General features: G+C 37.1%; 1 long non-coding RNA gene across 1 annotated transcript in view; it reads right to left on the bottom strand.

Annotated features, from left to right (window-relative positions):
• Positions 1–8,306: 8,306 nt before the first annotated feature.
• LOC131466377 (uncharacterized) overlaps positions 8,307–13,252 on the bottom strand; it is an 89,542-nt gene continuing 84,596 nt past the window's right edge. Inside the window, exons 3-6 of the long non-coding RNA XR_009241418.1 lie at positions 9,979–10,102; positions 9,675–9,871; positions 9,020–9,248; positions 8,307–8,378 (exon numbers count right to left, since the gene is read on the bottom strand). This is a non-coding gene — a long non-coding RNA (uncharacterized LOC131466377). The remainder of the gene's footprint in view (positions 8,379–9,019; positions 9,249–9,674; positions 9,872–9,978; positions 10,103–13,252) is intronic.

The following is a 13,252-nucleotide window of genomic DNA, read 5'->3' on the forward strand; positions in this document are numbered from 1 at the left end:
AAAATCACATAAAAAGGTCATAGTATAGTATGTTGTCCAAAATCGGTCAAAAAAGTCATAGTATAGTATGTCGTCCAAAATCACTTAAAAGGTGATAGTATAGTATGTCGTCCAAAATCGGTCAAAAAAGTCATAGTATAGTATGTCGTCCAAAATCACATAAAAAGGTCATAGTATAGTATGGTGTCCAAAATCGGTCAAAAAAGTCATAGTATAGTATGTCGTCCAAAATCAGTCAAAAAAGTCATAGTATAGTATGTCGTCCAAAATGTCATAGTATAGTATGTCGTCCAAAATTTGTCAATCACACAATGAAGTCATGGTATAGTATTTTTTCTATACACATCTCAGGATTACAGTAGGTACTTGTTCCAACCAGGAGTTGAACCCCAGTCTCCTTGGTTAAAGGTGAATGTGTTAACCACTACACCAAACCTGTGACTAACTTTAGGACTACGTTGTTCTAAATAACACCAAAACATAATAGTATAGTATGTCGTCCAAAATCGGTCAAAAAAGTCATAGTATAGTATGTCGTCCAAAATCACATAAAAAGGTCATAGTATAGTATGTCGTCTTAAATTAGTCAAAAAAGTCATAGTATAGTATGTCGTCCAAAATCACATAAAAAGGTCATAGTATAGTATGTCGTCCAAAATCGGTCAAAAAAGTCATAGTATAGTATGTCGTCCAAAATCACATAAAAAGGTCATAGTATAGTATGTCGTCAAAAATTAGTCAAAAAATTCATAGTATAGTATGTCGTCCAAAATCGGTCAAAAAAGTTATAGTATAGTATGTCGTCCAAAATCACATAAAAAAAGTCATAGTATAGTATGTCGTCCAAAATCAGTCCAAATAGTCATAGTATAGTATGTCGTCCAAAATCGGTCAAAATAGTCATAGTATAGTATGTCGTCCAAAATTGGTCAAAAAAGTCATAGTATAGTATGTCGTCCAGAATCGGTCAAAATAGTCATAGTATAGTATGTCGTCCAAAATCACATAAAAAGGTCATAGTATAGTATGTCGTCCAAAATCGGTCAAAAAAGTTATAGTATAGTATGTCGTCCAAAATCACATAAAAAAGTCATAGTATAGTATGTCGTCCAAAATCAGTCAAAAAAGTCATAGTATAGTATGTCGTCCAAAATGTCATAGTATAGTATGTCGTCCAAAATCTGTCAATCACACAATGAAGTCATGGTATAGTATTTTTTCTATACACATCTCAGGATTACAGTAGGTACTTGTTCCAACCAGGAATTGAACCCCAGTCTCCTTGGTTAAAGGTGAATGTGTTAACCACTACACCAAACCTGTGACTGACTTTAGGACTACGTTGTTCTAAATAACACCAAAACATAATAGTATAGTATGTCGTCCAAAATCGGTCAAAAAAGTCATAGTATAGTATGTCGTCCAAAATCACATAAAAAGGTCATAGTATAGTATGTCGTCTTAAATTAGTCAAAAAAGTCATAGTATAGTATGTCGTCCAAAATCACATAAAAAGGTCATAGTATAGTATGTCGTCCAAAATCGGTCAAAAAAGTCATAGTATAGTATGTCGTCCAAAATCACATAAAAAGGTCATAGTATAGTATGTCGTCAAAAATTAGTCAAAAAATTCATAGTATAGTATGTCGTCCAAAATCGGTCAAAAAAGTTATAGTATAGTATGTCGTCCAAAATCACATAAAAAAGTCATAGTATAGTATGTCGTCCAAAATCAGTCCAAATAGTCATAGTATAGTATGTCGTCCAAAATCGGTCAAAATAGTCATAGTATAGTATGTCGTCCAAAATTGGTCAAAAAAGTCATAGTATAGTATGTCGTCCAGAATCGGTCAAAATAGTCATAGTATAGTATGTCGTCCAAAATCAGTCAAAAAAGTCATAGTATAGTATGTCGTCCAAAATCACATAAAAAGGTCATAGTATAGTATGTCGTCCAAAATCGGTCAAAAAAGTTATAGTATAGTATGTCGTCCAAAATCACATAAAAAAGTCATAGTATAGTATGTCGTCCAAAATCAGTCCAAATAGTCATAGTATAGTATGTCGTCCAAAATCGGTCAAAATAGTCATAGTATAGTATGTCGTCCAAAATTGGTCAAAAAAGTCATAGTATAGTATGTCGTCCAAAATCACATAAAAAGGTCATAGTATAGTATGTCGTCCAAAATCACATAAAAAGGTCATAGTATAGTATGTCGTCCAAAATCGGTCAAAATACTCATAGTATAGTATGTCGTCCAAAATCGGTCAAAATAGTCATAGTATAGTATGTCGTCCAAAATCGGTCAAAATAGTCATAGTATAGTATGTCGTCCAAAATCAGTCAAAAAAGTCATAGTATAGAATGTCGTCCAAAATCACATAAAAAGGTCATAGTATAGTATGTCGTCCAAAATCGGTCAAAAAAGTCATAGTATAGTATGTCGTCCAAAATCACATAAAAAGGTCATAGTATAGTATGTCGTCTAAAATTAGTCAAAAAAGTCATAGTATAGTATGTCGTCCAAAATCAGTCCAAATAGTCATAGTATAGTATGTCGTCCAAAATCGGTCAAAAACGTCATAGTATAGTATGTCGTCCAAAATCGGTCAAAAAACTCATAGTATAGTATGTCGTCCAAAATCACATAAAAAGGTCATAGTATAGTATGTCGTCCAAATTCAGTCAAAAAAGTCATAGTATAGTATGTCGTCCAAAATCACATGAAAAGGTCATAGTATAGTATGTCGTCCAAAATCGGTCAAAAAAGTCATAGTATAGTATGTCGTCCAAAATCGGTCAAAATACTCATAGTAAAGTATGTCGTCCAAAATCGGTCAAAATAGTCATAGTATATAGTATGTCGTCCAAAATCAGTCAAAAAAGTCATAGTATAGTATGTCGTCCAAAATCACATAAAAAGGTCATAGTATAGTATGTCGTCCGAAATCGGTCAAAAAAGTCATAGTATAGTATGTCGTCCAAAATCACATAAAAAGGTCATAATATAGTATGTCGTCTAAAATTAGTCAAAAAAGTCATAGTATAGTATGTCTTCCAAAATCAGTCCAAATAGTCATAGTATAGTATGCCGTCCAAAATCGGTCAAAAAATTCATAGTATAGTATGTCGTCCAAAATCGGTCAAAAAAGTCATAGTATAGTATGTCGTCCAAAATCGGTCAAAAAAGTCATCGTATAGTATGTTGTCCAAAATCACATAAAAAGGTCATAGTATAGTATGTCGTCTAAAATTAGTCAAAAAATTCATAGTATAGTATGTCGTCCAAAATCGGTCAAAATAGTCATAGTATAGTATGTCGTCCAAAATCAGTCCAAATAGTCATAGTATAGTATGTCGTCCAAAATCACATAAAAAGGTCATAGTATAGTATGTCGTCCAAAATCGGTCAAAAAAGTCATAGTGTAGTATGTCGTCCAAAATCACATAAAAAGGTCATAGTATAGTATGTCGTCAAAAATTAGTCAAAAAATTCATAGTATAGTATGTCGTCCAAAATCGGTCAAAAAAGTCATAGTATAGTATGTCGTCCAAAATCAGTCCAAATAGTCATAGTATAGTATGTCGTCCAAAATCGGTCAAAAAAGTCATAGTATAGTATGTCGTCCAAGATCAGTCAAAAAAGTCATAGTATAGTATGTCGTCCAAGATCGGTCAAAAAAGTCATAGTATGGTATGTCGTCCAAAATCACATAAAAAGGTCATAGTATAGTATGTCGTCCGAAATCAGTAAAAAAAGTCATAGTATAGTATGTCGTCCAAAATCGGTCAAAAAAGTCATAGTATAGTATGTCGTCCAAAATCACATAAAAAAGTCATAGTATAGTATGTCTTCCAAAATCAGTCCAAATAGTCATAGTATAGTATGCCGTCCAAAATCGGTATGTGGTCCAAAATCGGTCAAAAAAGTCATAGTATAGTATGTCGTCCAAAATCGGTCAAAAAAGTCATCGTATAGTATGTTGTCAAAAATCACATAAAAAGGTCATAGTATAGTATGTCGTCTAAAATTAGTCAAAAAATTCATAGTATAGCATGTCGTCCAAAATCGGTCAAAATAGTCATAGTATAGTCAGTCAGTCAGTCATCATCTACCGCTTTATCCTCTGCCAGAGGGTCGCGGGGGGTGCTGTGCCAATCTCAGCTACATCGGGCGATAGGCGGGGTACACCCTGGACAGTTCGCCAGTCCATCGCAGGGCCACACACACAGATAGAGACAAACAACCATTCACTCTCACACTCACTCCTATGGTCAATTTGGAGTGTCCAATTTACCTATCCCCACACTGCATGTTTTTGGACTGTGGGAGGAAGCCGGAGTACCCGGAGAGAACCCACGCACACACGGGGAGAACATGCAAACTCCATGCAGAAAGGCCCTTGTTCCAACCGGGGCTCGAACCCGGGTCTTCTCGCTGCAAGGCGAGAGTGCTAACCACTACCCCACCGTGTGGCCTCATAGTATAGTATGTCACCCAAAATCAGTCCAAATAGTCATAGTATAGTATGTCGTCCAAAATCACATAAAAAGGTCATAGTATAGTATGTCGTCCAAAATCGGTCAAAAAAATCATAGTGTAGTATGTCGTCCAAAATCACATAAAAAGGTCATAGTATAGTATGTCGTCAAAAATTAGTCAAAAAATTCATAGTATAGTATGTCGTCCAAAATCGGTCAAAAAAGTCATAGTATAGTATGTCGTCCAAAATCAGTCCAAATAGTCATAGTATAGTATGTCGTCCAAAATCGGTCAAAAAAGTCATAGTATAGTATGTCGTCCAAGATCAGTCAAAAAAGTCATAGTATAGTATGTCGTCCAAGATCGGTCAAAAAAGTCATAGTATAGTATGTCGTCCAAAATCACATAAAAAGGTCATAGTATAGTATGTCGTCCGAAATCAGTCAAAAAAGTCATAGTATAGTATGTCGTCCAAAATCGGTCAAAAAAGTCATAGTATAGTATGTCGTCCAAAATCACATAAAAAAGTCATAGTATAGTATGTCGTCCAAAATCAGTCCAAATAGTCATAGTATAGTATGTCGTCCAAAATCGGTCAAAAAAGTCATAGTATAGTATGTCGTCCAAAATCAGTCCAAATAGTCATAGTATAGTATGTCGTCCAAAATCGGTCAAAAAGTCATAGTATAGTATGTCGTCCAAAATCACATAAAAAAGTCTTAGTATAGTATGTCTTCCAAAATCAGTCCAAATAGTCATAGTATAGTATGTCGTCCAAAATCAGTCAAAAAAGTCATAGTATAGTATGTTGTCCAAAATCACATAAAAAGGTCATAGTATAGTATGTCGTCCAAAATCACATAAAAAGGTCATAGTATAGTATGTCGTCCAAAATCACATAAAAAGGTCATAGTATAGTATGTCGTCCGAAATCGGTCAAAAAAGTCATAGTATAGTATGTCGTCCAAAATCAGTCCAAATAGTCATAGTATAGTATGTCGTCCAAAATCGGTCAAAAAAGTCATAGTATAGTATGTCGTCCAAAATCACATAAAAAAGTCTTAGTATAGTATGTCTTCCAAAATCAGTCCAAATAGTCATAGTATAGTATATCGTCCAAAATCAGTCAAAAAAGTCATAGTATAGTATGTTGTCCAAAATCTCATAAAAAGGTCATAGTATAGTATGTCGTCCAAAATCACATAAAAAGGTCATAGTATAGTATGTCGTCCAAAATCACATAAAAAGGTCATAGTATAGTATGTCGTCCAAAATCCTTCAAAAAAAGTCATAGTATAGTATGTCGTCCAAAATCCTTCAAAAAAAGTCATAGTATAGTATGTCGTCCAAAAACTGTTAAAAAAGTCATAGTATAGTATGTCGTCCAAAAACTGTTAAAAAAGTCACAGTTTACTATGTCGTCCAAAATTCTAGGAATAGAAAGAACGAGGTTAATGACAGATAATAAAGTCATATTCATACCCTGAGTGTAAGAGAGTGAGTGTGACTGCACCAAAGCAGTCTTGGTCTATAGCAGCATAACTAAGAGATGCTCCAGGTTTCCCTGAGTCAGCTCTAACTATAAACGTTATCAAAAAGGAATGTTTCAAGTCTAACTTTAAATACAGATGCAACAATGCCATGTTTTTCCCCATTCTGATGCTCAGTCTGGACTTCAGCAGGTCACCTTGGGGTGATATATGCACACAGGACACATCAAATCTGAGCAACTAAATGAATTAACAAACAATTTAACAGTTACCCAATAAAGTGACTGGTGAGTGTATTTTAAACCATTGTAATTATGTTATGTTTATGTTATGTTTACCTTCATAGAAACTTATAGATGACGACAATAATTGTGAAGTTGGATTATTGCATGTGTTACTTATTATTTATGGTGATGATTATTATCATTAAAATAAACCACACAAATGTGCTCTGGTATCATTTGGACATGTGTTATTTCTGTATAGACACATGGAAGGTAAAATAATATCGTTGTTGTATTTGATGAATGAGTAAAGTGATGAAACACATCATCAATCACATGTAAGGCTGTGTGTTATCAGCACAACTGTTACAATAAAGGTATTGTATTAGACTTAACATAAATGAGTGGTTAAAAGCTCTGCGTAAACTGCACACACTCTTTTTCTGCGCTGGGGAGAAACTGCTGACTGTGACAAACTCCTCTGCAGTCATTAATAATCACACTAATATGTTCTGTCGTCTCTGCTGACAACAGTGAATGTCTGCTGCAGGTTCTTACCGGCTGATTAATTAAGAGGCTCACCCTGGAAGCGAGATTGTGATCCATAAAACGGCACAACTGCTTGTGCGTGTTGTCGTCCTCTGTTTGTTTAGTTTGTCTATGCACATGTTTATGTCCTCAATCAGTCGCAGACTCATGGAGTATTGTAGCACTACTTAAAGCGTCACACCCACTGGGACATCAGTCAACTGCCATTTTGAGGCTTTAAATTCAGCCTCTGAAGAGTGAGACGCCTGAATGTAGAAATAACAAATTCAGTCTCGAGTCTTAACCCTCTAACACCTAAGCCACAAAATGTTTTTTTTTGCTTATCTTAGGGCCAGAAAATGCCCTATGAGTAAGTTCTTTTTCCCATTTTCCAGAACACTTACAATTTACTGCATGTTAAGTGAGTGTATTAACAGTTTAAAGTCAAGAAAAACCAAAAAATGGAATTTGATTATAGAGTTTTATTTAGAAAAAAACACTGTAGGTGTACATCAATAAGAGATTTTGCATTTTAATTTTGAAATTTGACCAGTATAAAACATCCAATTCCATGGAATTTTTTCGAGTATTTGTCTTGTAATTTGATATTTGATAATAATTTGACGCTCTCTGCTCTGTGTGGGTGTGGAAAGACACCGTAATTACCGTAATAACACTTTTCCGATAGCACAAACCGCCGCGTGATTACAGTAACGCAACGAGAGCTTGCTCAGACGTGTCGCCGGTGATACGCTCGGTGTTTAAGGGGTTAAAATTGCATTTTTGCATGAATTAAATTACTTCCAGTAAATGACGCAGAATGGGATATGAAACAACATGATAAAATGTGATGCACTTAATTTTACACACGTCACAGTTCATAATTAGATATAGATCAAATAAAAACATACAATCATGAACATTACATTTATTCACCAACACAGTTTAGTTAAAACAATTACACCGCAGGGAGAGGCAACAAAGGGGGCTTATTTGAAGCTTCCGTCTGTACAAATAAATCTAAAAAAAACTGCAAATAACAATATAGAAAATAATAAGATCTGTCAAAGTAATAATGCTTAAGAAATGGAATTACACAATAAATATAGTTTAAAGTAATGACAACAAAAACATGTCAATTAAAAGCTAAAACAAAGTGAATCTGCAATGTTTGTCCTAAAATATACTATTGAAGACTATTTCATCGGACTCGTTTTCTCACAATCTTACATATAAACCAGTGGTGCTGCCCCCTCATGGCCACTCACAAGAATACAGTATAAAGTCACTTCCACATTGGCTTCACTCTCTGATTGGACACCATTGAATGTGTATTGGATCAAGAGAGAACATTTTATTTATTTATCAGCTTCATTTTACATGCACATTTTTTATAACAAAATGTATTTATTTATTCCGTGCATCTCGTTGTTTATCCACTGTGCGAGGGATGGAGAAGAGCCCCCAGGGATTCCCCCTCCTGCCTGGACCACGAGCAGCGCCTGAGGGTCTGCTGATCCTCTCTGGTCACGTGAACACCGATGACATGTGAGAGATGAGTGGCACCTCGCCAAAGCAAAATGCAGTTTGGCAGGTGTGCTTCAGTAATGCCTCGGGGGGGGGGGCCCGATGGCGTAATACAGACTAAACATCTGCATCATCAACATTAAGAAAAAGGTGTTTAGATTGAGTGAAAATGCTGTGTTAACACCTATTTAAACTGACAATGGACAAAATAAATCTTTTTTTGTCAATAACAGTTGAAAAAAATTCATAGTACAGCTTAAAAATGCAAACTAAATAGTATTTTAACCCTTGATGTGACTGATATGACAGTTTGGTATTTCCAGGTATGAAGCGGAGAAGCTGCATGTCCAAGCCACTGGTGGTTATTACGGTAATTTATGGTACGGTAATAACATGTATATAATAAAAAAAACTGTTATACTGTATTATTGTTAGGCCTAAAAATGTCAAAAAAGGCAGTAAAATAAAAAGAATGTCATTGCCTCAAATAGGTCAAAATATCATTGTACAGTAGAAACAAAACAACAAAAGCACACAGTATATGAATTAAAAAGGTCTATAAAGTAAGGTATATAAATGGTATGTAAAGGTATGTCAGCTATTACATTTCATTGGTTTATGAAAGCATTGAAGGCAAAGCTTCTTCATTTTCAGCCATTTTGAATCATCCACCTGCTAATTCCCACATTTATATAGAGTTGATATGAAATATGAACTTTTCAGGGCGCTTCATTTTAAAAGGCTCAGCCAGCACCGGTGAAATTACCTCAGAAGTCAGAGGAAAAGCTCGGATCACATCGTTGTTTCACTGCCTCTCAGTGAGAGTGGTTGAGCGATTGTAAGGTTTTCCCCCGCCGTCGTTCCAAAAGACGCCGATTACCTTCTCAAGCGAGATCACACCTGACCGTGACAGGATCGTCTCTTCACCCGTGATCCACCGTGCCTCAGTCTCTGTCACGTGGTGTTTATGTCGTGACAGCAATCCCATTATCTGACTGAAAAAATAGCAAAAATAAATTAAAGCTCCTTTTACCTCCTCTCCACAATCGACTGGATCTGTCAAATAAAAAAAAAAGTTAAATGGGACATCAGAATTTTGTTTATTTAAAAAAATAAAATAAAAATACAGCCCTTTAAGCTGCAGCTCTCCAGCCATCACTATTGATTTCTCCAGTGTGCTATCAATCAAAAACATTGTTTTTGTAAGTGTGCAGTAAAGTGCAGCTTAATTGATTGGATAAGTGGGGCAAAAATTCAAGAAACGTCACCGAACGTCCACTTTGTTTATTTATTTTATGAAATGATAATGGATTTTCTTTTGGGTTTGCTTTTTACTGCAGGGAAATTAAAGCTGGAGTAGGCAACATATATTTCTGACTTTATCGATTCAACAACAAACAACAACAAACAACAACAAGAACCTTTCAGTGTCATGTGATCTGAGGGAGAACAAAACTTCTGTGCCTCCTCAAGGTTCTGTTTCCAGCTTTGGGGAAATCTGGGCATGCGATGGGAAGCTTTGACCAATCAGAGGGCATTTCCGAGAGAACGAGCGCCTCCTATTGGCTGTTCTACGAAGCAGCTTCACATACACATCCCTCTGCTTTTCCGTCATATGCTGCAAAGCAAGGAAAGGGAGAATAGATATTATAAAATGTGTGTCAATATGGGCGGAGCTATTGTACAAGGTCATGGGTTGGGTATCATGTGCCTGTGCATGCTCACGCTGTGGGAGGAGCTTAAACTTATTCATTCTTATGTGGGGCCACACAGTTGGTGTAGTGTGGTTGCATGTTCTCCCCGTGTGTGCGTGGGTTTTCTCCAGGTTCTCCTGGTTCCTTTCATCCCCCTTAAGAACATGCAGATTTGGTTGATCAGGTAAATTGGACACTCTAAATTGACCGTGAGCGTGAATGTGGCACTGTGATGGACTGGCGACCTGTTCAGGGTGTTTTCCCCCCCGCCTTTCCCCCTGTGTCAGCTGGGATTGGCACCAGCGCCACCCACAAAGCCCTGGTATATATACTGAGGTCCGTCGGGGTGTCAGCCAGTTCGAGGGTCGCCAGGTCGAGGCTTGGATGACTTTACTTGGCGACTACTTCTTCTGTTGTCGAAATGTTTTTTCTTGCTTGGTGAGAGAGGCTTAATGCTCCACCTACTGGTGGAAATTCAGATTGCGCATCTTCTACAGCTTAAGAGGTAGAAGATAGATAGATACAGAAGATAAAATACAGTACAGTGGGTAAAGAACAACATCTCACCCACAAAGTGCACATCAACAGACTCACCCTGTCTCAAATGAAGAGGAAAAGCAGGTGAGTCTCTTAAAGAGATTTAAAATTAAACAGTGAAGATGAATGGCAGTCCATTCTACAATTACGGGGCTGCAGCTGTGAAAGCCCGATCTCCTCAGAGCTTCAGCTGTGATTGAGGAACCACTAAGCGCAGCTTATCTTAGAGACTCCGAAGGTACGTACGGCTGCAGCACATCCATTTAGACAAAATCTATTCCGCAACACGTTGGGAGTCTGTGGAGGGAGGCCAGCATGGGGGAGAGCATGTGCTCACGCCTTCTTGTTAAAAGGCGAGCAGCAGAATTTTTGGGGCGAGCTGAAGGTGAGAGATGGAGGCTGAGGCCAGATGAGATGAAATAAAAGCAGGAACAAGTTTCTCAAAGTCAGGGGGACTGAGGACAGAGAGCCTACATCCGGAAACCACTCGCAGACAACAGTGAACTTGTGTTTTATATCAATCCTTTCCATTACAGCTGTAATCTGTTCTTTTGATTTGAACCGTATTTGAGTTTTCGAGCGTAAAAAGTCCATTCGTTCTTCCCACAGCTGACGACACAGCAGCACATTGTCAGTCCGTGTAAGTCTGCATTATTCAGGGAAGTCAAATATGAATGAATTTCATACATTTCAGAATGGCCCTGTGGTTTACAAAATTGTTTCTTTGATAAAATGTAAGAGACAGTAAGAGGAAACTTCTTTGCTTCTTTGGCTGAAGGGGTTTTCAAATGTGGGGCCTGTTAAAGTCTCTATAAACTAATTTTTGCTCGTATTCAAATTCTTACAGAGAGGAGGTGCAGCTCGCTGTGGACTGCAGCATTTCATGTTGCATCATTTTATGTATTCCTCATGTATATACGGGTGTGTACACAATGTGACATTCCGTGCATTAAAAATTAAACCTGACAAACCCAGATTGCTTAGAAATCACAAGTCATTTCTCGTGGAGCTCAGCTGTGACTGCGTCTCCTCCGGATACATCCTGAGGAGCTGGTTCCATAAAATGCGAGCGGAATATAAAACCGATAATAAGGTGAAGAAAATTGAAATGCAGGAGTGAATTGTTATTCCAGTCTGCACTTAAAGCCTCACTATAAGGCAATTGGCAGACAGAAAAACCTTCATTTATCATATCAGAGGAATATAAAGTTTGTGGAGGTGAAGCAATGAATAAAGTGTCACAGTTACCGTTTTTCACGTGTGCAGGAATTCCGACTGTTTACTCCTCAAATTAGAGCTATGATTTTAATTGAGTGGAATCAATCGTTTCTGTGCATGTGTGTCTCAATATTTTGCCCAATTTGCCGACTCTCCGAGATTTTATTCTCGAGACGTTAGAGAACATCATCATTCCCATACAACCTCCACTGCATGTCATAATTAAATCAGTTTGTCAAACCTGGAAATGATGACATTCTCGGATGTCTTATTTTGTCCACAAACCAAAATGATTGAGTTTTAATGATTTCTTTGTTATACGGAGCAAAGAAATGAAGAATATACTCACATTTCAGAAGCTAAAACAATCAGAAATCTTCTTTTTAATCACGAAAAAAGCTTCAAACTGATTAATCGATTATCCAAAAAGTTGACAATTACTTTAATAATTAATTAATAATTGATTAATTGTTTCAGCTCTTGTGGAAATCAACAAAATTGTTTGGGTGTTTAGTTACTGTATGTGTACATGTGCATAAATACAACAGAGGGTACAATTGAAGCTTCATTTCCATCTTTTCAGAAACTATCTAGCAATGAAGGGCTATGCCAATGTTGTTCAATGATTTTAATTTGGTTTACAGCACCTTTACTATTGTATGTCAAACCAATATGGGCGTCTTCAACAAGTCAAAATCCTCATCTTAAACCTTTGAGTGCGTGTTCATTCAATAGTTGAGTCCAAGTCTGAGGCATCAAGTCCGACTGGCCTTAGCCACCAATCCCTGGATGAAACTTTAGTTAAGAGCACATTTGGTCAAGTGTTTTGTATGCACAACAATCTGCTACTGAACTATTATTGTGTGGAAACTGTTTGCAGGTCAATACAGAAGCCATCCCCTCAATTTGAACTCACAAAATGGCCACTAACAATGATCAGGTTATTCAATTTCTTGAACTTTCAGCCTCGAGCCGCAGTTTAATCCATTTTCCGATGCATTTCTCTGACAAAAAGAAACAAAAATTGTTCCTGCAAACTGCAAACGTCCGCCCCACCTCTGCCAGTCAAGCAAGTTATTTATACTTGTTATGGTGCCGTCTGTCCCGCTGAGACAGCCGGGGTGTCCACAGCTACACAAAAGGTCTATAAATGGACATCCATCTGTGGCTTGTGTTTCTCCGTGCACAAACATAATGATGTAGTTTTTTGTGGAAGTGTCACGATCCTGAAATGCATCTCCCGACAAGCAGCGGAGTGTGGTGGAGAATGTTAAGACGGACATCATGGAGTCAGGAGAGTGTTTCGCCAGTGGAGCTTTGTAAATAATAATAATGAGACGCTGTTGGCAGAGTGTACTCTTCACAGGAATCACAACCGCACGCCTTTACAAAAAAAAGCACAATGATCCGGTCGGTACTTTTGAACATTTCCTATTCATGTCGGATCCCTTTGAGAGAGCATGGACAATACAGGCGGAGGCATAAAGGCTCTAAAATGTGTTATTCTGAGCCAAACTGTTGTCATATCAGTCACATCAAGACACCAAATC

Source organism: Solea solea, chromosome 10 (genome assembly GCF_958295425.1).
Source record: "Solea solea chromosome 10, fSolSol10.1, whole genome shotgun sequence".
NCBI lineage: Eukaryota > Metazoa > Chordata > Actinopteri > Pleuronectiformes > Soleidae > Solea > Solea solea.